The sequence below is a fragment of the Erithacus rubecula genome (assembly GCF_903797595.1).
Source record: "Erithacus rubecula genome assembly, chromosome: 2".
In the NCBI taxonomy this organism is placed as follows: Eukaryota; Metazoa; Chordata; class Aves; order Passeriformes; family Muscicapidae; genus Erithacus; species Erithacus rubecula.
The window spans coordinates 45,737,048-45,762,922 of NC_136685.1; the positions used below are offsets into that span (position 1 = coordinate 45,737,048).

General features: G+C 36.9%; 1 protein-coding gene across 2 annotated transcripts in view; it reads right to left on the minus strand.

Annotated features, from left to right (window-relative positions):
• Positions 1-25,875, minus strand: part of HS3ST5 (heparan sulfate-glucosamine 3-sulfotransferase 5) — a 189,109-nt gene that overhangs the window by 84,045 nt on the left and 79,189 nt on the right. For both annotated transcript variants that reach the window (XM_079326472.1, XM_079326474.1), the window contains exon 2: positions 7,280-7,487. The gene's annotated coding sequence lies outside the window, so the exon portion shown is untranslated. The remainder of the gene's footprint in view (positions 1-7,279; positions 7,488-25,875) is intronic.

Below are 25,875 nucleotides of genomic sequence, written 5' to 3' on the forward strand. Positions count from 1 at the left end.
TTTTCTTTTGAGACAGAAATTTCTGACAGACATCCTCAAAACCCCAAACTATGCAATCACCAGTAAGAAAGGCAAAAAGCTGAAAAGCTGTATTGTTATTTTACTCTTTCTTACTCTTGAATATGAACTGGAAGAAATACAGGGGAATTATTTAGAGGAGCACATCTTACTTGGTCATGATGTGACATCAAAAATCTGGAGGATAAAATGTAGTGACAGTTTATACCAACAAAGTTGGTATAAGTGCTTCTGTTTTCTCAGGAAAAAGACCCTATGATGCCTTTTTCTGCTCCCTGTTGAAAATGAATAAAAGAATATAATCCTTCCAGGTAGAAGGTTCAAGGGTTTTAGAGTCAATACCAAGAGTTTTACAGTTACTTTTCCTCCATAAAGATACTAATACCTTTTCATCAATGTTTGGGACTAAATTCAAAGATCTGTTCCATCCTGAAATTGGATTCCAGCTTCCCCAAAAGTATTGTGTGTGGTTTCTCCAATTGTGTGTTTTCATGGGACATTACTTGTTTACAATTTTCACATGTTTTTGCCTCTACTTGCCAGTTATTTGCTACTGTAGGAGCTGTTGTATCCTGAAACATCCCTCATGAAGGATGTTTGTATGACTTCCCAGAGTTTAAATCACTTGTCTTTAACCTTTTTCCCATCAAGAGTAGAAGTCTTAATTTTATCAGACTTATAGAACCTCTGGAAGTCAAATTCTTTGCTGAAAGGACTCTTCAGTATGTGCTGACCCTCAAAGCTCACTGCATAACCAGAAGAGAATCATTAAGCCTCTCTGGAACCCTCTTTGCTCATAAGGTTTCAGAGTGTTTCATGTAGAAGCTATCCATTTGCAGAAAATGGAAAAGCAATTGTGGATATCAAGAGATCCAAAATGGTTGTACCTTTGAGAACAAGACTAGTGTTTTCTATCCTGGAGCAAATAGGAGCCTTGGGGACATGGCACTGTGGGAACAATGTTCTCTTACTGCGAAGAGTCAAACAGCCCTGGATGCACTGAGGTGATACAACCCCTGAGAAATGAAACAGAGATTTTTGTGGCTAGGCCTTTTTCTTGGAGGCATGTGAGCATTTTCTAGATTTTATTGCTCTTGCTGCCTCATATTGTAAGCAAAGTGAAAACTAACACAGACTGAAAAAACCTGTGTTGCAGATGCTTTTAACTGGACTGTGAAAAGTTCTTGGTTCATTCTCTGGGGCCACAGTTGAGCAATGTGCTTATCCTTGCTTTTTCCAAGGATATAAATAGCTGCATTGCAAACTAATGCTTAAGGCATGAACATAGGAATCTTGCTCAACTAACTGTCTGGATCATTTCTGTCTTTCAACCAGTATTGTCTGGATCTCACCCAAATTCATTCTCAGCCAGCTGCTCTTCTCCAGGAGCCATTTTCCTCTAGGCAACGCAACATCTTTGTGATGGCTCTGGTTACATCTGTAGAAAGTGAGATATACACTTGGGTGTCATCTGCAAAGCCTGTAGCAGCTTAGCCCCTCTCTGGAGTTTCCTGAAGTATTGGAAAGGGATATAGGGAAAGGATTTATAGTCTTATGGCCAGACTGCAGGTGCAAGATATTGGGGAAAAAAGAAAATTATGTTGCCAGTTTTCCTGGGGTTCTATTGAAACCAGATTTTGTACCTGCAAAGTATGTAAGATTGGGGTATATTCACTTAGCATATAAAGGTGGAAGAGAGAAGAGTAATTCCTCAACCCTGCCTGAAAGTCCTTGCAAATTTGTACAGCCACACCAAGCTCAGTGTTGCTGTAATACTAGCTAATGGAAACATGGTCCACAATATAAAACTCCCTGCATAAAATAGATAGAATGAAAAATATTGTTTCTTACTGCAATACATTTTGGGCACTGTGTATTTTACATATAATTTTACAGTGCAAAAATATTACAGAAAGAAAGCTTCAGTTGATAATTTTCTTGTTTGATAGAGGTGATATATTAAAAAGGTTAATGTGCTAAATATACATTTTTCTAGACTGATTATTCTTTACTCCAATCTGTCTTTCCTCGTTCTTAACCTCTTTAAAAAGAAATTATATCAAATAGGACTCCTTTTTGACAATTTTAGCCAGAAAACCTTACTTTCCCTGCCGATTTTCATGCTCTACAAGCTTTGCCATCATAAACCACTTTGCATGTATTAAGGAGTATTATATTAGATGAGGCAATTTAAGTGTATCCCATTTCACTTGGTGAAACTAAGCAGCTTTGCATTATAACTAAGTTGAGCTAATGAGAATACATTTAAAGCATGTGTTACCTGAAACTGAAGTTAGCTACTCATTCAATACTGCAACCTGTGGGTTTGCAAAACGATGGCAGGAGTCCTGCTGTGAGGGAGATAGGAAAATTATTATAATCTGCATTCCTAAATTGAATGAATATTTTGCTCAGCAGAGGCCTCTTGACTGCAAATAGTCTGAAATTACATCCTGCTGTTTAAAATGCCTTTTTTTCCAAGTAAGTAAAAATGCTCACATTTTCTTAAATCAAATATTTTTTAAATCTTACATGAATTAAATTATCAATAGTGGGAAAATCATAAATCCTTTCCTACCTCTTATAAAAACTGTTTGATATTCATATTTTTAATAGAAGGGACAAAGTGCCTAGAATTTATGGGTTTAGGCCTTAATTATTTATTTATTATATCATCAAAGCTTGTCATCATATCTCTCTCACCATTTTTGAATTGAAAAAAATCCATGTATACAAGTTTCTTAATTTGTATGGTATAAAATTATATGACAGATATCAGAATCAGCTAATAGATGTGAGGTCTACCATTACTAAGGTAAATTCATATTGAAAGCTTCCAGAAAAGGCTATATAAAAGATAGCAAAACACCATGATTTACAAGAAGACACAGGGGATAAACTTCTGCCACAAGAGTAGCATGGTAAACATAACTTCATTCATGTGAGTTCTTTATCTCATTAAAGCTAGAAATGACACAAAAGAAAGGAAAAAAAAAAGGCCCTGGGGATAAGGATTAGAGGCCACTGTAGTGGTTTGAGCAGTTGTTCTGTACTGTGTGAAAGCATTACATACTGTAAATACTTTTCATTACATCCTCTCTAAGAGTTCAAAAGGGAAGAGGAGGTGTCTCAGCTTACCCTCCTCAAATCCTCTGTCCTTTAAGTGCTGGCCAGTGAAAATATTTAATTAAAAGGTGTCTGTGCTCCCACTGGAGTCAGTGGGGGCCTTGGCTTTGTGACACTTGGCAGTGTGTTTCCAAGCTGAACAAACCAGGATTAATTATCTTGCCCAGAGTGTGGGTGACCCTGCCTCTCTATACCCTAAAATGTGTCTGTATTCTTACCTGCTTTTTGAAAATCCCTACCTGTTCCCTGAAATCTACTGTGCATTGAATGGGACTGTGGGGCAAAACCAAGCAAATATGTGAATAGATGGGATGGATGAGCAGGAGCCAGGGATCAAATCCATGCCTAAGCTTTGTTTTGCTGCTGTAAATAGATGTATGTAGTTTTATGTTTTCTGATAAGAAGTAGGGTTGAGAGGAAGAGGAGGTCTCTCTCTTGTGAAAGGTTGTTCTCAGGAGGACCAAGGAGACAGGCAAAGGTGATGACAAGGGTATGGACATATCTTAAACACAGCCTGTTTTTCTGGATCTTAAGGGACCTTATGCTGAGTTTGTCTTGTTGCTTTAGATTAAGATTCACAGCTCTGACCTACTTCTGAAATGGTGGATAGGTCACTTCTGTTTCTTTTTTTTTTTTTTTTTTTTTTGCAAATATATTTGACATAAGACATTTTTGTTTCCACACATTAATTCAATCTTCTAGGATATGGAAGGGCAGAATTCAGACCTTCCTGTCTCAGGTACTCTCCTCCCAGTCTCTGGGAGTAAGTTGTAACCTTCAAGATATAGTCTGTATGCTGTAGATTTAGCACAAAAATCTCCAGGATGAGTTTTAAATCTCAGGTTATGCCAAATGTTTCCAGTTCACAAGCCTTTTGTTTGTTTGTTTGTTTGTTTTTGTTTTTGTTTTTGTTTGATTTGGGGGTTTTGTTTTGGTTTTGAGATTTTTGTTTTTGTTTTGTTTTCCTTCATTAAACTCACAATATAGGTACTCAATTCAGTATAACCATCATTTATTCACTTACATCAGGGTAATTTCTTACTTTTGCTGCCTAATCTTTTGCAGGCCTTGCATATAAATCTAGCTGCACATTTGATAAAATTCAGCCAGCAACAAAAATTAACCATGGAAAATTTGGACAGGTGGAACTCCACTGGTTTTGCAGCCAGTCAGATAATTTAGCTTATTCATTTTGATTTGCACTGTTTAAATGAACATGTCTATTACCTGTCAAAGACAGTTTGTACTCCAATCTATCAAATAATGTTTGAGCCATTTTTTTTAAGCATTAACCATAAAATAAAAAATAAAAAAGAACATTATTGACATTTTTTTTTTTACATCATTTTACATCCAAATTTATATATTGGTATTAATGAATGCTTGCTTTAGTAGCAATACTGTAAACAAAGTGAAAGGTATGGAGGACTTCACGAAGCACAAGTCCAAGAGCAAGTTGCACCTAAGTTGGGGCAATTCTGGATATGAATACTGGGAGACAAACTCATTGAAGCAGCCCTGTGGAGAAGGACTTGGGGGTTGTCATGGAGGAAAAACTGGACATGAGCCAGCAGTGTGTTCTCAGTGCTCAGAATTCCAAACACATCCCTAGACTGCTTCAAAAGAGAAATGTCCTGCAGGTCAGGGGAGCTGGTTTTCCTCCTCAGCTCTGCCCTTGTGAAGCCCCACCTGAAGCTGCATCCAGGCCCAGAGTCCTCAGCACAAGAAAAATATGGACCTGTTGGAGCAGGTCCAGAGGAGAGCCACAAAGGTGATTGGAGGGGTGGAGCACCTGCCCTGTGAAGACAGACTAAGAGAACTGGTGCTGCTCATCCTGGAGAAGAGAAGGCTTCTGGGAGACCTTATAGCAGCTTTCCAGTGCCTTAAGAGGGTTTATAAAGAGGATGAAGAGGGACTTCTTATTCTTTCAGATAATGGCATGAAAAGGGGCAATGGCTTTAACCCAAAGAAGAGTAGGTTTAGATTAGATGTTGGGTAGAAATTCTGTTTACAGAGACTGGTGAAGTAGTGGCAGAGGTTGCCCAGAGAAGTTGTGGATGCCCTGGCAATGTTCAAGGCCAGGCTGGAAAAGGCTTTGGCAACCTGGTCTGGAGGGAGATGTCCCTCCCCATGTCAGGGAGGTTGTAAAAAGTTGATGTATAAGATCCCTTCCAACCTAAACCATTCTATGATCCTATCTTCCAGAATTAGCTGTTCTAAACCAGCAAGATTCTATCAACAAGTATGCTGAGCTAGCCAAACCCATAATCCTATTCTTTATGTTTATTTATCAGTCCACACACAGACATATTACACAAACCTCCCACACAGTGCAGGAGGATGGAGTTTATAACACATTTGACATTTTAGCCCTGCAATTGAGTTGTTCATTCACCTCATAGAATACACACACACACACACAGAGGTATAAAAGATGCAGTATTATTTTAAAAATCCACATATTAAAGCTACAATGTATGCTCTTATATGAATTTTACCTTCTTGGAAAATATTTAGGTATCACATTGAAGGCGCCTCACAGAACTAACACAGTTCTCCTCCACTTATAAAATTTTGCACAATCTTGCCACCCCTCTAACCTTCTGCTTTTAAATGGAGTCTGTATTTTTATATTCATGTTCTTGTTCCTACTGAAGTCTGTTACAAAGATTCTCTGTAACTTCAATAGAATTTAGATAAAACAAAACTGTATACATTTTTGTTTGTTTGTTCTTTTTTTCTCCTCCTATCTGGAGTAGATATTTGGTGGCAATAGGCAAATGATTATTTTTGATGAAGGATGATATTTTAATATTTTGTTTATTTTATACAGGGAGTTGGTGTTCAGAATACAAACTCAGATGCCAGCTAGAGTAGCAGACAGAAGATTGTTTAGAAAGCTATTATTCAGATGATAGCACTAGAATTTCTCCACCAAGAAAAAAAAAATAGTAGAACTCAATTCATATTGTTCTAATTACATCATGTTTGAACTCCATCTGCTTTAGCCAATAGATCTCCTGAAATTATTTTAGCAGATTTTAATAGATTTGATAGGAGAGGCTTAATAGGAAAAAATAGTTGCAAAACTATTTTTAAAAAAATGTCTATATGAAATAAGATGTTGACAGAATAAAACTGAAAATAACTTTTCTCCCCTCTTCCCCCAAACACAGATAGAGCATTATTCTTGAAGAATATTCTGCAAAAGATGAAAAACAGATGGCAATCATAGAATAAAATCAAGGTTACATGATTGTTCACTTTTCTTCTCTACTGCTCATAGCATTATCCACATCATTATAAACATAGTGTTTTTTTATAATGTTATGATTAGTGCTGAAAATCCTGATGTATCCTTATGATCTTGCTACTTTCCTTGTCAGTTATGTGTCTGAGACATGACTTGATGAGCACATATGCCCACACACATTCTACCACCTTTCTGAGCACATATCTGCTTACAAAATTATTTCTTCTATGTTTTCAATCATACCATAGAAAAATTATGGCAGTGAATTGTTCTGGTCAAGGTTGATTTTCTGAGGTGGAAAAGTAGTGTCAGGATAACATCAGATGATTATATAATATTTTAAGAGAAACCAAAGGGAAGAAAAAGCAATTTATTAAAATCTCTCTCTTTTAAGAAAATGAATCACTGCCATTAGTTTTTTCCATGCTGTGGATGTCATTGGCATTCCCCTAGAGCCTACGTGCCATCTAGAACAATCAACACAGTTGAACAAACACTGATCCCCACTGACGGTAAACAAGAACCATCTCATGAACAAAGTAGAATTTTTTCTGGTTGTAGATTGAATGAGAGAGATTGAAATGCACTAAACACAAGTCAAGAGGAAATACCACAAAAATGCCTAATGGCAATCAAGCTCAGAGCATGGCAAGAGCTTTCTCTTGGTGGCCAGCTAGTCTTTTAGGAGGCTTCAGGTTGCCTGAGATCACTAAGCACATTTATTATGAGGCAGTGAAAATCATGATCTGAGCTATATATATGTCATGGTAATCACCCTTTTGTTCATCTGTGTCCCTGTTCAAGCAACAAATTGAAATATAGTCCCTGGTGCTAAAGATTAAATGAAACACTCCTGAAACCTGAGGCTTTTAAGACACTAACCTTTGTGTCCTTAGGCACATCCAGAAAGTCCAGGATATCCACGTTTGATGAAGAACATTCCAAAAGGATTTAACTCATCTGTTCCAGTCCTCAGTCCCAACAATTCTTTAGTGGTTACTGAAAAGACCATTCAGGGAATAAAGCATCTCCAGGTATGCAGATGGAAAGATCAGACATCTCCGCTGAAATGGTGTACAATTCGCTGAGCCTGTACAAAAAGAGAAGACACTTGCTGCTTTTAATTGTAAAAAAAACCCAAACAAACAATCCAACAAACCAAACCAAAGAATAGAAAGAAGCCAAAAACTCAGTTTCCCTGTTTAATAATGAAAACAAATTTTTTGCAATAGGACCCCAGAAAGTAATACATGTCAGCTCATGTTTCTGGAAGTTTTGTGTCAGTATCTTGTAAACATTGGCAGCCTGGAATCTGGAGCATAGGCTAGAGAGGAAGGGGAAGAGGTAAAGAAAATTACAACAAACACATTTCGCAATACTAAGCTCCAAACAAAAGTCATTCCTAATGACAGAAAATGCCTAAATACACGTATTTCAAGTGGGCTACAGAGAAAGGAATGTTAGATATTTATTGGAAAGAGGTTATATATTACACATGCTACTGCTACTCTGCTACATTTCAACCTTGATGTTGGCCAGAAATGTATTTTACAGTCATTTTTTAAATCACTGGAAAAACTGCTTTTATACTGAGAACAATGCCAGACACATCTGGAGAAAATGGTAACAGCATTTACTGAGAATTGTTTAGCTGATCTTGTCTTTTTTCTATTTTCTGGGGGTTTTTTTAGGTTTGGGTTTTTTTTAAATAATCTAACTATGCCTCCATAGAAGTGGGTCACAGAGACAAACATGAATCTGGTATTTAATTGCAAACCCCGTACTACAATTTCTAGCTTCAGGCATGAACTTTCATTCAAAGTAAATCAAGTCCCAAGGAATTTGGAATATAGTTAAGCCCTCAAAATCATCAATGCCAATGTGACCTGCCAAAAGACATTAACTCTGCAATTATTCTGTTAGCTGGGAAAAAGTACTTGTGAGTAAAGAATCAACATTAAATCAAAAGTTTTCTACGAAAGTATTGCAAAGAATGACCAGTTTGAGCACCTTGGCAGCATGGTTGAAGTCTAAAAAGTGCAGATGTCTTTGCACTCTTGAAACTAAATTTTGCACCAATGAAAGAACGTAGAAATGTACAAAAACCTTGTAAATGTCTAGGAGAATAGAAGCCATCCTTTCCTTGCAATTAAGTGTTTATTTCAACACATAATTTCCATCTACATTACATAAACCACTTACTTGACTCAAGAGCAGTTTACTTCTGACTGCTGTTGCCTGTAGGATACATGATTTGCAACGCTAAGTATTTTATTTTTTTTCCATCACAAACATTTATTCATTAATAATTTATCAGATAAATGGCTTCTGATTGAGCAATTTAAAAAAGGTAGGCAAATCAATGGCAAAAGTCACCAAGCAGCATATTATAATGATACAATAATTTGAGCTCATACATTAGACTGAATTGATAGTGTCCCAAAAGCCCTCTTTTGATAGCTCAGTTTCAGAGAGTAAATGTTCAGCTGAAATAACTAATAAAGCATCTCAACTGCTGCTCTGAGAAATCATGCCAGTATCATGTACAGTATCTTTGAGAGCTAATAGGCTGGCTCTGGAAAGCAAACAAGCAAACAAACCCTAGAAAATGGCTCTGTGAACCTACAGGCTCTCCCTGGGGGGAGATTAATAGTCACATGGAAAAGACAATGAACTTGTCTCTCAGTTGTGTGAATGAGACTTTGAAAATCACAATGGTCTGATTCTTTGATGCCAGTGAGACTTAGAGATACAGATTGTAGCATTAAACCCAAAGAGTGTTTGTTATCTCTTGTATGTGTGACACAGACAGTAAGGGAAGCAAAAATGATAAATCCCTTAAAAGAGAGCTCTCAAGGGCTCCTAATGTATCACAAATAAGCCATGTTCTGAGTTACAGGATTTTCAGCTGAGCTGTTCACAAGGAAAATAAAATGTATTTTTAAGGCTGTGCTATGGCAATTATCAATACCTTTGATGCTTCAGAGAAAAGAAGGGAGATTTGAAAACATTTGGAGAAAAGCTGCATTAAATATTTTCCCTCTTTCTTAGATGTATTGCATTCATTAAATGACTTAAATTTTTCCAGAGCAGTAGTCAAGCTCCCTAAGAATAATGTTGTTAAAAGTCCTATCATTTTACAGGTATTCTGTACTTGCAGAAAGGACTGGTTTCCCATCATGCTTGAGGAGACTAGTCAATAATATGCTGACAGTATGTAGACTTATTTATAAAATGGATACTGTTCAGTTTAAATGAACACATATGGTCTACAAAGAATAGATTGTTTTCAAACTTAGATGGAATTTATCTTCCATTATCTGATGAAGACTCCTTAATTATATACAATAAATTTCAGGAATGACAGATCTACCAATAAAAGCCACAATTCAATGTGGAATATGTGCTAGCATCAATATATGTAATTATATATAAATGATCACAAATATCATCAATTTATTTCTGGTAAACAGTTTAAGAGAATACATATGAATTGAAAAATCAAATTAAATGGGGTAACATAATAATTTTTTTCTGATTTGATTTCTAATTTAAATGCTTCTGTTTGTGGTAATGAGAACACTAGAGTGTCTCATTTAGTGACTATCCATTTTCAGTGTGTGTTTATCCACTCTACCTAAGACTAGAGTCTTTATCCACACCAAAAATATGAGTTGCTGAAGAGTATGTTTGTTTATTTTAAGTAAAGGACTTGAGTTGGTTTACAGGTTCCTTTGCTGAATCTGTTAGCTGCAGAGAATTTTTGCAAAAGGAAACATCCTGAAAGAAATATTATAAAAACAGATAACAAGAGTCTCCTGATACTGGAAGGGAAGAACTTAAAAAATAAATTTTAAAATTATTTTGGATTTTTTTAATGTTTTTTTTTTTCTAGTTTAGAAAGTAGCAAACAGCTAAAAAATTGGATATTGTAAGTGACTTTCTCTTTATACACATGAAATAATACACAAAATCTGGCCATACCATCTCCATTTCAATGAAAAATAAAATGGAGTTAGATTAAACTGTGAGAGCTGAATCGTACTTAACATTTCTACAGAGCTGGACAGAAGGCATTAGCTCTCAAAGTGTCAAGGCTACTCTGGAAGGTTCAATTCACCATCAGAGTAGGTCCCTACAAGAATAATAAATTTGCCATAATGTAATGAAAATAGGTACAGAGAGCCATAATTGTGTGACTGGGGACAAAAAAAAAAGAAAATAAAACCAATTATCAGTCACTTATACATATTTCCATTTTCAGGCTTCCTCTGACTTCCCTTGCTCCATAGAAATAATTTTCAGAAAATCCCCAAATTTCTGAGCCTATGGCACCAGTTCAACTCTGATAATCAGACTGCCCCAATTTCTAAGAAGCCAGAGCTTCTAGTGTTGTGTCCCTGGGATAAATCTTTCTGACAGCCAGCCTTGGGCCAGTAGTGTTGGGAAGCCCTCCAGCACAGTCTTTCAGAGATGACCACGCATAGTCCAGGAGCTCTTGATGGAATCTGGGAGGAATTTCTAGACCTGCTGCATAAATATGAAATGTACTTACCCTCAGGGAAACAACCCTCCATTCTTGCAAGTTTTGACATGCCACATATTACCTTTTCAGCTGTTATTCAAAATGTTTTAGGGATGTGTGAAGCCATGGCAAGTCGCAGTGGCCAACACACCACTGCATTCATCATCTGCTTTTCAGTTCCAAACTAGTTCCAGTTTTGGTTGCCTGATAGAATGAATTTCAAGCAGCTGATTTGCCACTTAAAAGCTGAGTACTAGCAACCCACATTTTAAAAAATATTTATTTTTTCCTTTTGAACCCAGATTTCAGTGTGATAAAACATGGCTGAGAATATTTGCATCAAGGTAATAAAAGTTGGTAAACACTGTGCTAGTGTGTCCACATTTCAAAATAAGCCCAAATCTCCTCTTTTTCCTCTATTTAACTGTCAGGCAGAAGGTGAGATCAGCATTCTACACTGAGTAATGTGTTACTATGGTGTAAACCTAGTGCAGTGTCTACACTAAGAAATTTATAACAAGTCAAAAAATTATCGGACTAAAATTACATTAAAAAAAGGTGTGAAATGTGCAGCAAGTCTCTTGAGGCAGTAGTCTTAAATAACAAGGCTGTGTTGCAATAAATATTTGATAAGAAATACAAGAATAAAATAATCTTGAACAAATATTGTTGAAGTACCCTAGAACAGGGGTATGTACAGTACACAAAATCTCATTTATACCTGAGTACAGTTCAAAGTGCCTCAAAAGGGCATGTATTTTCTTATAACTCACCATATTTCATATATATAATAAATATGTATAATATACACTTTACATGGGTTCTTTTGCATGAGCTCTGCAACAATTATTCAGTACAAATTGCTACCTGTGACAAGAGTAGCTGCTTTACTGATGTAAATCCAGCACATTAGCACAACTGTACAGACAGCTACGGCAGCAGAAACTGTTGCATGATCTGCAGAAATAGGTCAGCTTTGTGAGGAAATCACTTGTTCTTGGAGGAAATAAATAATGAATTTCCACTTGGGGAGAGACCCCCTTGCAGACATGAGACCAATGTGAATTTTCTTAGCAGGAAACCTATTTTTTTCTGTGAGTCAGAAGAAGGAACAGCCAATGGCCCAGCATCCCTGCCTGGGTGCAGAGAGATGCCTTTCATCACACTTGCATGAGGCACGGTGCAAAAGGGCACAAGGAGAGGATGGAGCTATGACAGCACTCATATCACAGCCCTGGCAGCAGGGGTATACTGTGCTCACTGGGAAGGGAAGGCTACAACACATAGTGACCCTCAACAGCTTTGTGTGACAGTGAGAAAATGACAGGGGCCAGTGGGACTCACACATGCTCATCAGCACGTTGCAAACTGACAACCCTGTCCAAAGATTTCATGAATGTAGTTAAGGTACCCATATCTAAAAAGAAGACATTTGTTATGAATTTATTTCTTACAATATATGTTTTTTAATGTTCAAATATATTTAAATACATGTATTCATAACACAAATTACTTTTGTGCAAAAGGAAGTGGGTAAAATCAGCATATATTATGATTACTTCTATGGATTTTTTTACATTCCAAATCTGTGTATTTATTAGTATCAGCTGTTTCATCTCTTCACAACTACTTACTACACCTCACCATCCAATACCTAATACAATGTGTAAGTGAAATCTGATAAACCATCTTAAGGGATTCTTCTCTCCTGGGTACTGTCTTTCCTAATCCATGAGTTCACAGGCAAGCTCTTCTTTATTTTGGTGTTAGGCAGTGGAAGAACAGCTATATTTTTGGTCATGTTTCCTGCCCTTTCAACTGCAGCTTCCAAATTTTCCAGTTATCCATATTTTTAAACAGAGAAGGAAATCCACAGGAATACCCATTACTGCAGCCTATGAGATGCAAAGAGAAGATGAGGGAACTGGGTTTGTTCAGCTTAAGAAAGGAAGGCTAATGAGAAACTTGGCTGTGGTCTGCAGCCACCTGAGAGGAGGGTGTGAAGATGGAGAAACTTCCTGAAAGGCTCTCCTCAGAGGTGCACAGTGGAAGGATGAGAAGCATTGTGATGACATTGAGGTACCTGCTGTGTGACTGGCCCTGTTTTCAGTGAGAGTTTGGACCTGAGGCACCCTGAAGCCTCTTGCCCCCAGGTGACCCTGCTGAGCAGAAGTCCTGGCTCTCCTGACAGATCAAATGCTGCTTCCCACAAAAATGATAGGCATTGCTCAGAGGAAAGATCTTAGAATCCCAAATCAGATTTTATGCACAAGACCCAAAGAGTCTCAGCCTCATCAGCTTTCCAGAGGAAGTACAATCCCATGCAAACATTACTTCAGACCTGAGCTGACTTACAAAAATGCACAGATTGAAGAGAGCAGTAAACATAATCTGAATGCAAATATCACTATGACTTATCTTTTTCGGTACATTTGCCCATTAAAGTAAGTTCTTTGGGGATGAAATACAGGCCAGCTGTAAAATCAGTTAAATGTCTCCCCTTGATCAGTTTCACTCCCAAAGCTGATGAGCATATAAATTAGATTAATTAATACTTTTCAGTTCTAATTTCTCTGACTGGACATCTTATTTATTTAATCTGTGTTTATAGGAGCTTCACTTCTTCTCAATGTGAAGGGTTTTAGTATGTTTCCAGGCAGGCAGTGAAAACAATGTAATGGTGCACTGAACATCGTGGTATCTGATTCAACCCTCTCCTCAGAGGCAGCATCCCTTGATCTCAGTACCTTGGATCCCTTCTCTCTGCTGGCTGCAGCATCAGCAGCCTCATGTGACACCTGCAGCTGGTGGGGAAATGGGAGTTTTCCAGAGGCAAGCAGAGGGACAGCTGCCAGGTGCACGAGGCAGCAGGCTGGGTATGGATGCATTGTGTATCTGCCTACACAGACTCAAGGCAGCCGATCACTACCCAGTCACTTGTGTAAGCAGTGCAAATGGCCACTACTTCAGAAATTGGTTCTGTACTTTGAGTGAAGACACTGTCAGCCACGAAGAACCCAAAAACCTGCCTGTGCTAACAAAATTATCTTGCTCTTTCATGGTTTCTGTCATACACACAGAGAAAGAGCTGCTCTGCACCATGTAACAGCCACATTTGACATAGAGCAGCAGTCTTTATTTCTAGTCTGCTTTTATGTCAGTCCCCATCCTGCCCAAATTCTGTCAACCATTATCATATTAACAACAGATTTGAAATATGTTTTTCCTTTACAGAGGAGAGATATTCAGTCCAGTCTCAGATGACACAGTTAAAGTTTCACAGTGCTCTCCTGTCACATGTCAGATTAATTAACTCAGCCCTGATTAATTTAAACTAGAAGTTTCTTTTATTCAACCTTCTAAAATACCAAATTCCACTGATTTCCTGCAGAGATACACAGGCACAACAATTCCCATTGCAATTTTTCATTATTCTTTACAGAGATACTGTGCCATATTCCATATTCCCACTAGAATTGTACTGATGTGGCTGTACTGACATTGGTAAAATTATTCTTGATTTACTTTGGCACAAAAGAGATCGGCATCATGTCTACTGGGATAAGATAGTTCCTCCCCATGGTCATATTTACTTTACTTAAGACTACCAAAAAAAAAGTACTGCTCAGACAGTTTCAATATACCATCCTTTCTCATAGGAAAAAAGGAAAGGAAAAATATAATTACAGCCTGCTTTAAGGTGAACTGCTGCTTTTTTGTGATTACCTGGAAGAATTAGAGCAGTCAGTCAATCCAGCAATATACCTTTGATATTCAGTTTTACATGTACACACAATATTCATTATCCAATGTTGCTTAAAAAATAATCAGGCCTGAAGAAAAATCTTTCCTCAAAAAAAGGGAGGCAGTTTCATTAAAAATTGAGAAAGAAACTGAAATGAAAATAGTATAAACTCATGTTATTTCTATGCACAAGTGCTTGCCAGTTTTAGCAAAAACCAGAGGATGCTCTAGAATGGACCATCAAGAATTGCTGTCTTTGGCTTGTGGAGTTTCATCAGCTAAGCAAATAGGAAGGCTGGGGAAAACAAGTGAAAAAGAGGCATTTGATAAATGAAAACTGGCAAGGATAGGCAAGCAAGTGACAGAAGCTGCTTTATTGAGAAACGAAGATGAATGCTTCAAAAGACTTTCTTTTCAAATTGGTGAATATCTTCCACTATTTATATTTAACACATCAAGATTAGTGCTATCTGAAAAATTTATTGGCTTTTTAGAAGCCGATTAGCATTAGTGAATAACCACTTTGCTTCTCATGCATATCAGCTTTGGAAATTAAGTGTACATCCTTAGGGTACTCAGGCACCAGAGTGGTAAGAGTAACACAAGACCTTGAAATGAGTAGAAACTGCTCAATATGTAAACATATTGAAATAATGCTACTTGTGATAATGTTTCAACAGGCTGTGGAGAGGAGTGATAGGGGTTCTGTGAATGCACAGAAAGTTTGTTTAGCCACAAGTCTTGGCCAGTACATCTTCTCTTTCAGCACTAGGTTACAGCCCTAGCATCTCCTAATTAATCTTAAGCTATGAGTTACATGATGCAGCCAAGCAGACTTAGAGTCCTCTTAGGCTTTTCTCAGTCAGGACTTCCACTAACATTAATATGAATACTTTGCATAGAGAGCTTGCAAATGGGGTTCAAAAAGTTAAGCAAAGGCTCTGTTAGCTTTTCCTCCTGTCATAACAAGCTGGACATGAAGAGCATTGATTTAGCTCCACCTGTGTATTACTCAACCCATGAACTTTAAAGATTTGCAGAAAAAAAAATTTCTTAGGAGTTCTCACAATGTTGTAGTACAAAAATCTTTTGCACCTGAAAAACCTCTTTTGAATTAAAATATAAGTAGAAGATTTGCCCCCTTGTCTGATAACAGAGCCATTATTTTCTATTCTTTTATGGTGATCTTCCCTGTCCAATTAGGGCATGCATTCTAGGTTTTACTTTTCCTATAACTTGAGGTCTATTTCAATTAATTCCTCAATGAAAACTGAGGTTCTTATGGGCTCCCTTGTCTCTGGACTTTACAAAACTCCAACAAAATATCACTGTGCTTAAAGTAGACTGGCAACACTGAAAAAAAAATACAAATCAAAATACTCATCAGCAAAACAACTCAAAGCAGGTGTTTATGAACATGGAGCTCTCTTGCTGTCTTACAATTCCCACTTAATTTTGCATAACAGCTGTGGTTAAGTGGCAGATTGGGTGGATCTGGAGCAACATGTGACCCAAAAAGATCATCAATGGTCATTCTCTGCATACAGCAGCAGAGACTGAAATGGATGTCAGAGGCAGTTGGATGCCAGAAAATGGAAACAATGGTGTGGGTTTACCAAAATGCTGATGTCAGCTCAGCACCTTGCACCTCCTTGCTCTCAGGCTGAAGTGACTTCTGATGTTCATAAATCTTCTACTTCTGCCTCTGGTTTTCTTAAGAAGTCAACATCAAGGAAAGGAAAAAGGCACCAGGCAGAGTTGAACTAAGCATACAGACATATTTTCAGCCATGTTCTCTACACTCTGCCTAAATGGGTATGATATCATTACAGATAGGGATTGATGCATGTCTGCAGAAGGGGTTTTATCTACCAAGTTTGTTCCATTTAGAGGACTACTTTCAGGGCTACAAAGAGAGAATCGTCCTTAAATCAATAGCTGAGAAGATCTGTGTCCAGTTAGTGCTTATTCCTTTTTTCATAATCTTCTCTGGAGACCTGTGAGACAGATGGTTCAAAGGACCTAACCCTCATTTCTCCAGAACAGAAGGCTTTGCCCTTGGGCTTATTGCTGTCACAGCATGCATACAACCTTCACTTCTCTTTCTCAAGCTGAGCTTGCCCACCAGTTCTAGGTCCTGTGGTGATTAATTTCGTCATAAAATAAGCTTAAAATTATACATAGTCAAAACAAACAAACAATGTATGCAAAATTTTATCTTACTATTTTGGGAAAAAAATTTTAAACTTTTCAAACTAGCTTTGCTGCAAGTCAAAAGAGTAATCTTATTTGCAAATATGTATATGCAAATGAACTATATCTCTCAAATGAGAACTTGTGTAGACAAAGTTTCAGGTTCAAGAACGCAGGTGTAGCAGCTGTGGTCATTTAATTTCTACAGACAAATTTCTGATGAAACAGATTAATTTTAAAAATGTGCAATATGGGCAGAGATGCAGCAATTCACACTGCATTTCAAACAATTCCTGCTCAGCATTGCTAATTAGGAAATCCCAGAAAAACAAGAAATATGATACCCTGTAGCACAAAGTTTGAAAACCAGAAATTTCCAAAGAGAAAGTCTTAAGAACTCTCAGCGCAACTAATCTGTTCCATATGAAAGCTTTATAGATCTCAACTTCAACAGAAAGCTTCAACAAATGCAAATATGTTCACTTCATGTAGGCTCTGAGCTGATGTCATTTGCCATACCTCCATAGAAGTCAATGATGATACATTGATTTCCACTAATGAGGGCTGACCACAAAAAATTCTGCATTCATTCACCTAAGAAATGCTTTCCCACCCCCCACTTTCAAACTTTATTTAGCTTTTTTCCAAAGGAGCAAAAGTGCTGAATTAGCATTAAATACATTCAGCATCCTCATCCAGAGCCAACCACACTGCAAGCAAAAGGAGGGCATAAGAAATTCACCACTGTGTCTCAGTCTTAGTATAGACTGAGATAATTACTGTCATACAGATGAAGAAAGGGCAACACAGAAGGTGCTATGAAAAGTTTTCAGTTGTCTAAAAACTGGGAAACAAGTTAGGTAGTTTTAGGACTGCACATACAAATAAAGATATAGCATTTAAGAAGAAAGAGAAATAGAGAAGGGTTTAGTTGGATAATCCCTCAAAAATTTTGAAGAAAACTTCTGAGAAACAAGATAGATTGCAATAATAAAAATAATTTTAAATATATATTACTGTTTTAGCAGTATTTTTTAGTCCTATCAAAGTAGTATTTTTTTTTCTGATAAAATGCAAGAATGGAAGTATAACTTTTCTTAAGATGAGTGATGAGTGACCCAGTTTTAGAGGTAGCATTCATACTGTTATCCTCTGGGTTTTATGTTTCAAAGATTATCTTGACATTAGTAAAGAAGCTTTGCTATATTTTTCGCAGTTAAGTTTTAGACTCTACATTTACAGGGAAAACTAAGCTGATAAGAGAGAATAAAAAAGGTTTCAAATAAGAGTTCCATTTACAAAAAAAGAAAAAAAAAAAAACCAAGCAAAAATCCAAACCCTTTTAAAGATAAACATTTCTGAAATTTCCTTTTGGTTTCCATTTCCTACCCTTCCCTGCCAAAAGCACTTGTTGGATGATTTGATACTGTCCCCATCCAGAATTCAAAAGTTATGCACTGTAAGGCTCCTTAGGTTGCAGCATTTTTAAGTAGGACACTTATTCTCCCCACAGAAGAGAGCAAAGCCCCAGGCACCCAGTGTACTTTCCTGCCACTTGTCAGAAGTACTTGCTTTGTTTGGTTTAGAAGATGGGAATATACCAAAGATGAGAGTCAGGACTATGCCTATTTAAAGAAACCATTTTATTCTTGCACCTCAATAAAACTGGAACCCACATCTTGGTCAGGTCATCGAGTTCTTTCATTAAAAATATTCCTTGACCAGTGTCAGATACAAAACTCTTGTTATCCAAGAAAGTAACCTATAAAAGTAATCTATGCAAGAAAAAAAAATAATTTACCTATCCAGACACCAGTTAAAAACATACCCATTTTGCTCACATGGTTTTCTTTCTTTATCAATAGCACAAAGAAGGTGCTTGTTTGAATTTTTCAGTGTTCAAAGTCTAGCTGGGAATGAGATTTGAATGCGATGTTGGTTGCCAGGCCAGATAAACAGATTCACCCTCATTTCAATGTTTCCAAGGTTGTTTGCAAATTGAATACCTTTTATTCTGGGATGACATATTCCAAAGCTGTTCTGGGGGCCTAACTGCAGTGGTTACACCCTCCACAAGGTGACCTGAAATATACCACAAACACCTTGATTTAAGGCCAGAAGGAAACTTGTACCTTTCACTTTCCTATGAGAGCAACTCAGACAAGTAATGTTGTTATAATATCTTTATAGTTTTGAAATGGAAAAAGCCAACCATATAATCATCACGTTCTATTCTACATAATTACAGTAATTTTGTAACATATCCAGAAAGTAAACACAAAGGAAATGTAATTGCAGTTTTCCCCAAAAGCTGGTAAAACCACTGTTTTAAACTTAAATCTACAAAATAACTGTCATTCCTTATGCTAGTGATGCCTGGTACAGCAGAAAACGATCTTTAAACTTTGTTGTTTTATAAAATATATTGATTAAACAGTTGACTGAAGTTAGGAATTTCAAATAGTGGAACATTCAAAGTGATATTAGAAGGGCTTTTGCATATTGTCAGTGGAACAAAGGAGCAGAGAGCACTTGCACAAAGTGGTTTTGATATCAATAGGCTGAATTGTCACAGCTATGAATCATCATAAAAAACTGCTGTAACAAGTAATACAAGACTTTGTAAGACATTCTTCAGTGAATCATAGGTTTAAAAATCCCCAAACTAAACCCCAGACCATTTAACTTATTTTATCTTTTTTTTCCCCTATCAGAATAGTATTACACAACACAGAAAAATAATTTTCATATTTTAGTGTACTATTGTGCATTCCCTCAAAAGAAATATAATCGTTCTCTTTTTCTTTAAAGTAGCTATGAATATTTGAAAAAATATCAAAATGAAAAGCAGCCCAACATTTTGATTGATTGAAAGATTAGCATTAACTGTATTGTTTATATATATATGTGTGCGTGTGTGTATATATATATATTTTTTTTTTTGTGGTATCTTCATAGTATCTCTTTTACTTTATCTACCTTTTTGTTATTTTCTCAGAGCATGCTTTCATATCTCCAGAAAGGGAATAAAAGTAGAGAAACAATATTCTAGTTATTTCAGCTTTTTTCATCAGGAAGAAAACAGACATTTTGTGTGGGATAGGTGAGCTGCAGGGATACAGCACATTAAGCTTCCCATGGTGAAGGGAAATGCAACTGGTGCAGATAAACCAGACAAATGGTATGACCTGTACCCATATGCAATCTTCTGCTTTGTCCTGCACTCAGGCTGCACCAAACACCCAACTGATTTATTCATATTTTAAAGAGGAGATGAGGTTCCAAAGAGGCTGTGTGGCATGGAGCAGAGCAGCATGGAACAGACAAACTGTTGTTGGAGCAGGGCAGCACAGCTGATTTAGCAGGTGCATCTAGAGCTGCGTGCAGGACACTGAGGATTTCTTCCCCACTGTCCCAAGGGAACCTCAGTTCAAAGACCAGCTGCTAGAAACATTCAGCTTTGCAAGCTTGGCTTTTCTAATATGACAATCACAGAGCTGGATGATGAAACTAAGCAATGATATTTTTACCACTATTGAATTTTTATTCTTTGAATAAACTGGGATCTATTTTGTCATAAAAAGTATAGAAGCTTTGCAGAAGTAAATACTGTATTAGACAAAACTATTTCTTATTCATGGATCTGCTGGGAATTTTTGCATGATAATGGTTAGCTCTACAAAGCCAGCATTTAAATAGTCAATACAAATTTCATGAGATTAGTTGACAAATAACTACTTATTTTCCTTGTTCTGGGCCACTTTATCAAAAATTCATAGAAAACAATCCATAAACCAATGGCTTTTAAAGACACAAGACAACATTATAGATTTTCAATGCAATCTGAAGGCATATTAAGATGAATTCTTCAAAGAATTTCTATGGAGCTTGGATTATGATAAGTGTAAGACCTCAAAATCTATGACGACAGCTAATCATCTAACACAAGGGAGTCCATTTCCTAAATAAGGCACCTCCTTGAACTGAGATGCCTTACCAAGCTTTAAGCTTAGAGCTTTAAGATTAATTTAAAAAATACCTCAGTGAAAAATTTTTTGACATATCTTTAGCAACCCTCATGTCTTCTTTTGCAATACTTGGCAAGTGTTATTGCACATTTAGAAAACAATTAATACAGTATAGAAAGCCAGCTCTGAAGGGATACAAGTATACTTTTTGGGTGTTTTACATCTCTGACCTAACCCTAGGAAAAGATATCACTTACTAAAAATATATACTTTTTCCGTATATGTGTGTAATTGTAAATTAATTTCAGTACAAAAAATACTGTTTAACTGTTGACTAGCAGCTGTGGGTTCTCTCAATAACACTGAAATCTGTGACATCTGTTTTAAGAATATGTGAAATAATTCTTATGCAAAGCTCCAACGAGTAAACAGAGAAAAAGATCTAGATCTTTAGATCTTTAGCACTCCCCACTGATGAAAAATTGTTTAGAGTCAAAGATTTAACTCTGTGAATACAGTCTTTGGCCAACAACCACACCAAGAAGCTCCTGCACTGTGCACAGATGTGTGCAAAGCTCAGTCATATGAAAAAGAGCTACAATGAACCCACAAGGGAGTGAGCACTGAGGAAGAAGGGGCAAAAATCTCATCAAGGTGTGATCAAACACAAAAGAGTCTAGGAAAAAGCATTGAGATTAGAAAACTGAAAATGAAACCAATATCTGCATAGGCTGGGGAGTAAAAATGGATTCTACAAAAATTTCTGTCCCAAATTTTATATCACTATAGTATATTTTTGAACTGAAATTAACTCTCTATTTTATCAGCTTTTACAAACAGCTTTCTTGGTTCTCCTATCCAAAGAATGAGTTTCCTATATCTGTGAGACACATTTTCCGACCATGTCCAGCTAGACCTTTCTGATTTCTCAGCAATGTGACTGCTCTTGTTGAAGAGGGAAGGCTGAACCTCAGCTGAGGTTTCACATCACATTCAGAGAATGCATACAGAAATGAATGCTGATGGTGAACATGTGCTCTGGGAGGTGGGTGAAGGCCTTCTGTGAAATCTGTCAGACTTTCTGCCTTGCAGAACAGTTGGGTCAGCAGAAAGCACTCAGTTCTCTTGGCTTACATAGGCAGTGCTGATAATGGTTAGACTTTATTAGTCTTTCATCATCATGCTGTGATGTTCTAAGGATTTTTAACTGATTGATAACTGCTGTCATATCTCTTGAAGAGCAACCAGCAAGACCCTGATGTGACTTCCAGGAAGGAAAACCTGCAGGAAATCTGCAGAAAGGGACTGGTCTAAGCAGATGGTGCAGTTAGAATTCTCCTTTGCTTTATTTTCCAGCTGAAGAGAATTTTGGAGCTGTATGTGTTGGGCAACACAATGGAGAAACATTTGAACTGAAGGAACAGCATAATCCTGGCCATGCTCTCAGGCTTTCTCAACAGAACCTTTTTGTTTAGGCACAAAGGTGCTGTTCTGCCTCATGTCCTCCAAATTATCTCAAATCAAGGGGATCACCATCACATACAAATTCCACAGCTTTTTTCTCCTTTACTGTCCTTCATCATGGTCTTAAGCACTTGAGATCAGAATTCATCCAAAGAGAAGGATAGACTCTCATTTTTCAGCTGTCTTTCCTATTGTGGCTCTCCTTTCCTCCCTCTACTTCCCTCCAGGAATATAGACACCAGGATCACTTTTTCCTCCGAACACTTGCTGCTCAAGTCCTGGATGAAATGTCATCCAACTTCTTTGAAGGTGAAGAACTGAAGATTTGCAGGTCAGAGAGCAGTGAAACATCACAAAATGCGACAAAACCATATGGAGAGTTAGGAAATATTTAATATAGACTTTTTTTTTTTTTTGTACAAGCTTATTTAGAAGAAAACATTATTTTCCTTATGTTTAATGGAGTTCTTTCCACCACCAGTGTATCTCAGTAACATAGCACTTCTCAGAAATTAGCATGTAATAACTTCTGTTTAAGAAGGAGTTTTATTAATAATTTCTTTTGGCTCTGGTAAAAAAAAAAAACACTCCATGAGCCCTAAGAGACAAGGACTATTTCCTTTTGGCTTTGATACCGTGTGAAATCTTGCAAGAAATTTTCAAAAAGCAACATTAGAACTGGCCAAGCAACAATGGAGAGTTTTGGGGTTTTTTTTCACCACTGGTGATGCTTTTGACTCCTGTAAACTCCTACTAGTAGGTCTCTAGGACATCTCAACCTGTGATGTTTGCCTCTTGTGCTTCCAGCTAGGGGGAGCAGGGAGGAACAAGCAGAAGTGTGGTTTTAGCAGAAGCATTAAATTGGAGAATGCTATTCCTAAACCATGGCAGCTATTGATTTCACTCTTTTCAATTATGTGTATTTGTTCAACAACAATCATTTTTAGAAAGTCATAGAATGATTTAAGATGGGAGGGACATTAAAAATTATCTAGCTCCAAACCACCTGCCATGGGCAGGGACAAACCCTACTTGACCAGGTTGTTAAATACCCTATCCAGCCTGGCCTTGAATGCTGCCAGGGATGGGTCATTTACAGCTTCTCTGGACAAACTATTTCAGTGCCTCCCCCACCTTATAATTCTGCATACCTACCTAAATTTTTCCTTTTTCAGTGTGAATTCTTTATTCCTTGTCCTAATGCTATGGTTTCTGATGAAGAATTAAAAAAAAATATTAATGGATCCTATACTAGCAAGTCCTGTGCTCTTGTGCAGTAGGGAACTTGACATTTTCCTGTATCTATTACTCAAGGTATTAAACTCACTAGGAAACTGGAGTTGCTCTTAGAGATACTGCAACAGGTATTGCCCTCTAAAGCCTTGAGAAATAAAATTATCCCCAGGTAAGGGACAATATTATTCTAGCTGTTCTGCTGACTGCTATACTTTCACTGCCATACAGAAAAACAGACCAAATCTGTAAAAAAGTGTACACTCTGATACCAGCCCCACATCTCCTGTTGCCCCATCAAAATTGCCTGATACCAATATTAACACTTTAAACTGGTGCTACACACAACCCTTTTCTCTGTGGATCACTGGCTGATACCCACTCACATGGACAAGACAGGTAACATTTTTCCTAGCACTGCAGAACTGTCTGTGTAGCTTTATCAGTGATAATGCTGACTCAGCAGTTCCACTTGTAGATCTGCTCAGACTGCCAGAGCCCAGATGAGGGATATGTACATTTCAAATGCTCTAACTCACAGTAAAATCTCTTTCTTCATAAATAACACTGATTTCTACTCTGCACCTTTCCTTGGTGCTGCTCCTATAGACAGTACAGGACAAGCTCTGTGACAGTGATTGTAGATGCTGACATAAGAAGCAGGATTGTTATCTGTCCTTCAACAGATAGGAGCACTGCCAGCAGGAGCATATTTAAGCTTAATAAAAAAACAAGGTCATTTCACTCCTGTCAAAGTTTTGTTTTTTAATTTCTCTGTGGAAAGAAGCTTTCTTAATTTCTATTATCATTCTCCTGATGTTTTCATTCACTGATGAAACTTCTCCAAAGAAAGGAGGAAATGTGGCAATAAGTAAATAACAAGTAAATAACTTTAGTGTTGCTCACTACTGTAGGACTTAACTTTCTGATCCTATTGTGTAGGGTGATTGTATTTTATTTATCCAACTTTTCAAGATTAAACAGACTTAGAAAACAACTATGATTTATTCTAAATCTTAAAAAAGTAAACTGTTTTTCTATATCATACCTGTTATGTCAGTAGACTGTATTTGTGTATGTGTATGTATTTTTGCATGTGTATTCTATGCTAGAAAAAAATCAACCATTCACAATCATTTATTGAAAAACTGTTTGAATCCAATTATTTGTTGTTATTATTATTAAATAATAATAAACATTTAGTTCTTGAAGTGTGTATTTTTATCTTACAGTTAGAGTCCCATGAACAAACATCTAATTATCTTCTAAAGGTTATTTGGAAATAATTCTGAATCATGCAATTTCCTGGACAAAGAACTACCTTCACTCTTCTTCCCCCGTTCTGTTTATCTCTTGTGACTTTTCCTGTTTTGTTTTTCTATTCAACAGCTCCTTTTAATAACACCAAGCAAAAAAGCTGATTTTTCAAACATTAGAAGAGCATTTTGTTGAGGAAATCAGCTCTTTGCAGGGTTCTAGAGGTGGATTTTGCTCATTAGAAGGTAGCAGACAGATTGCTGACGAAGGTTCTAATAAGCAAATTAAAGCATTAATACCGTGAGCTCAGGGTTTTGTACAACATAGCAAACCGTATGCTGCAGAACTTGGGATCTCTTTCCAGCTGTCAACTGACAGTAGCCCTGGGTTCCTGCTAATTGGAGACACACCAAGGCAAACAAGTCAGCTAATTCCAGAACAGTGAGCTGATTAACTTCGGGGGTATATACATATTTATAAAGAGAGTGCTGCTTTTGTCTCCGTAATCAAAACTAGGTCTACTATTCAATTTTGAAAGCTGTGGACTGCAAAAGTACTAATGGCACAAAAAACCCAATCCAGGACTATTTCAAGTAAATGTTTGAAAACTGTATTGATGTCAAAAATAGAGAATGTCTATATATGTAGAAAACTGGGATTAATCAGTCATTGTGTCATTCCTGTCTACTCATAAAAACATCACAATTACCTTTCTACTATAAGATAAAGACATTTTACAATAATATAACATTTTGGCTACTTTAATCCCGAATAGTTAGGTTGAAATAGACTAGTTTTCATTTTTTACCTCTTTAAATTCATACACTATTGTCAGAAAGACATAAAATGAGAAAATAATGTCTTTTTAGATCTATAAAATCATGAAGTATTTCCTTTGATTCTTTCCAGTGTAAATATGAATGTTTGGGTCAGCAGCTGCCACTATGCACTGTCATGTACTTTGGGCAGTCTCTGGGCTCCACAACCAAACCTAATGTTTTCAGGACCCTATAGAGCAGTCAGAAAAGTTCTATTCTATGACCAGAATTTTGTGATTTGGTAAAGGAAGAAAGCCAAAGAAACCAAAGAGCTGG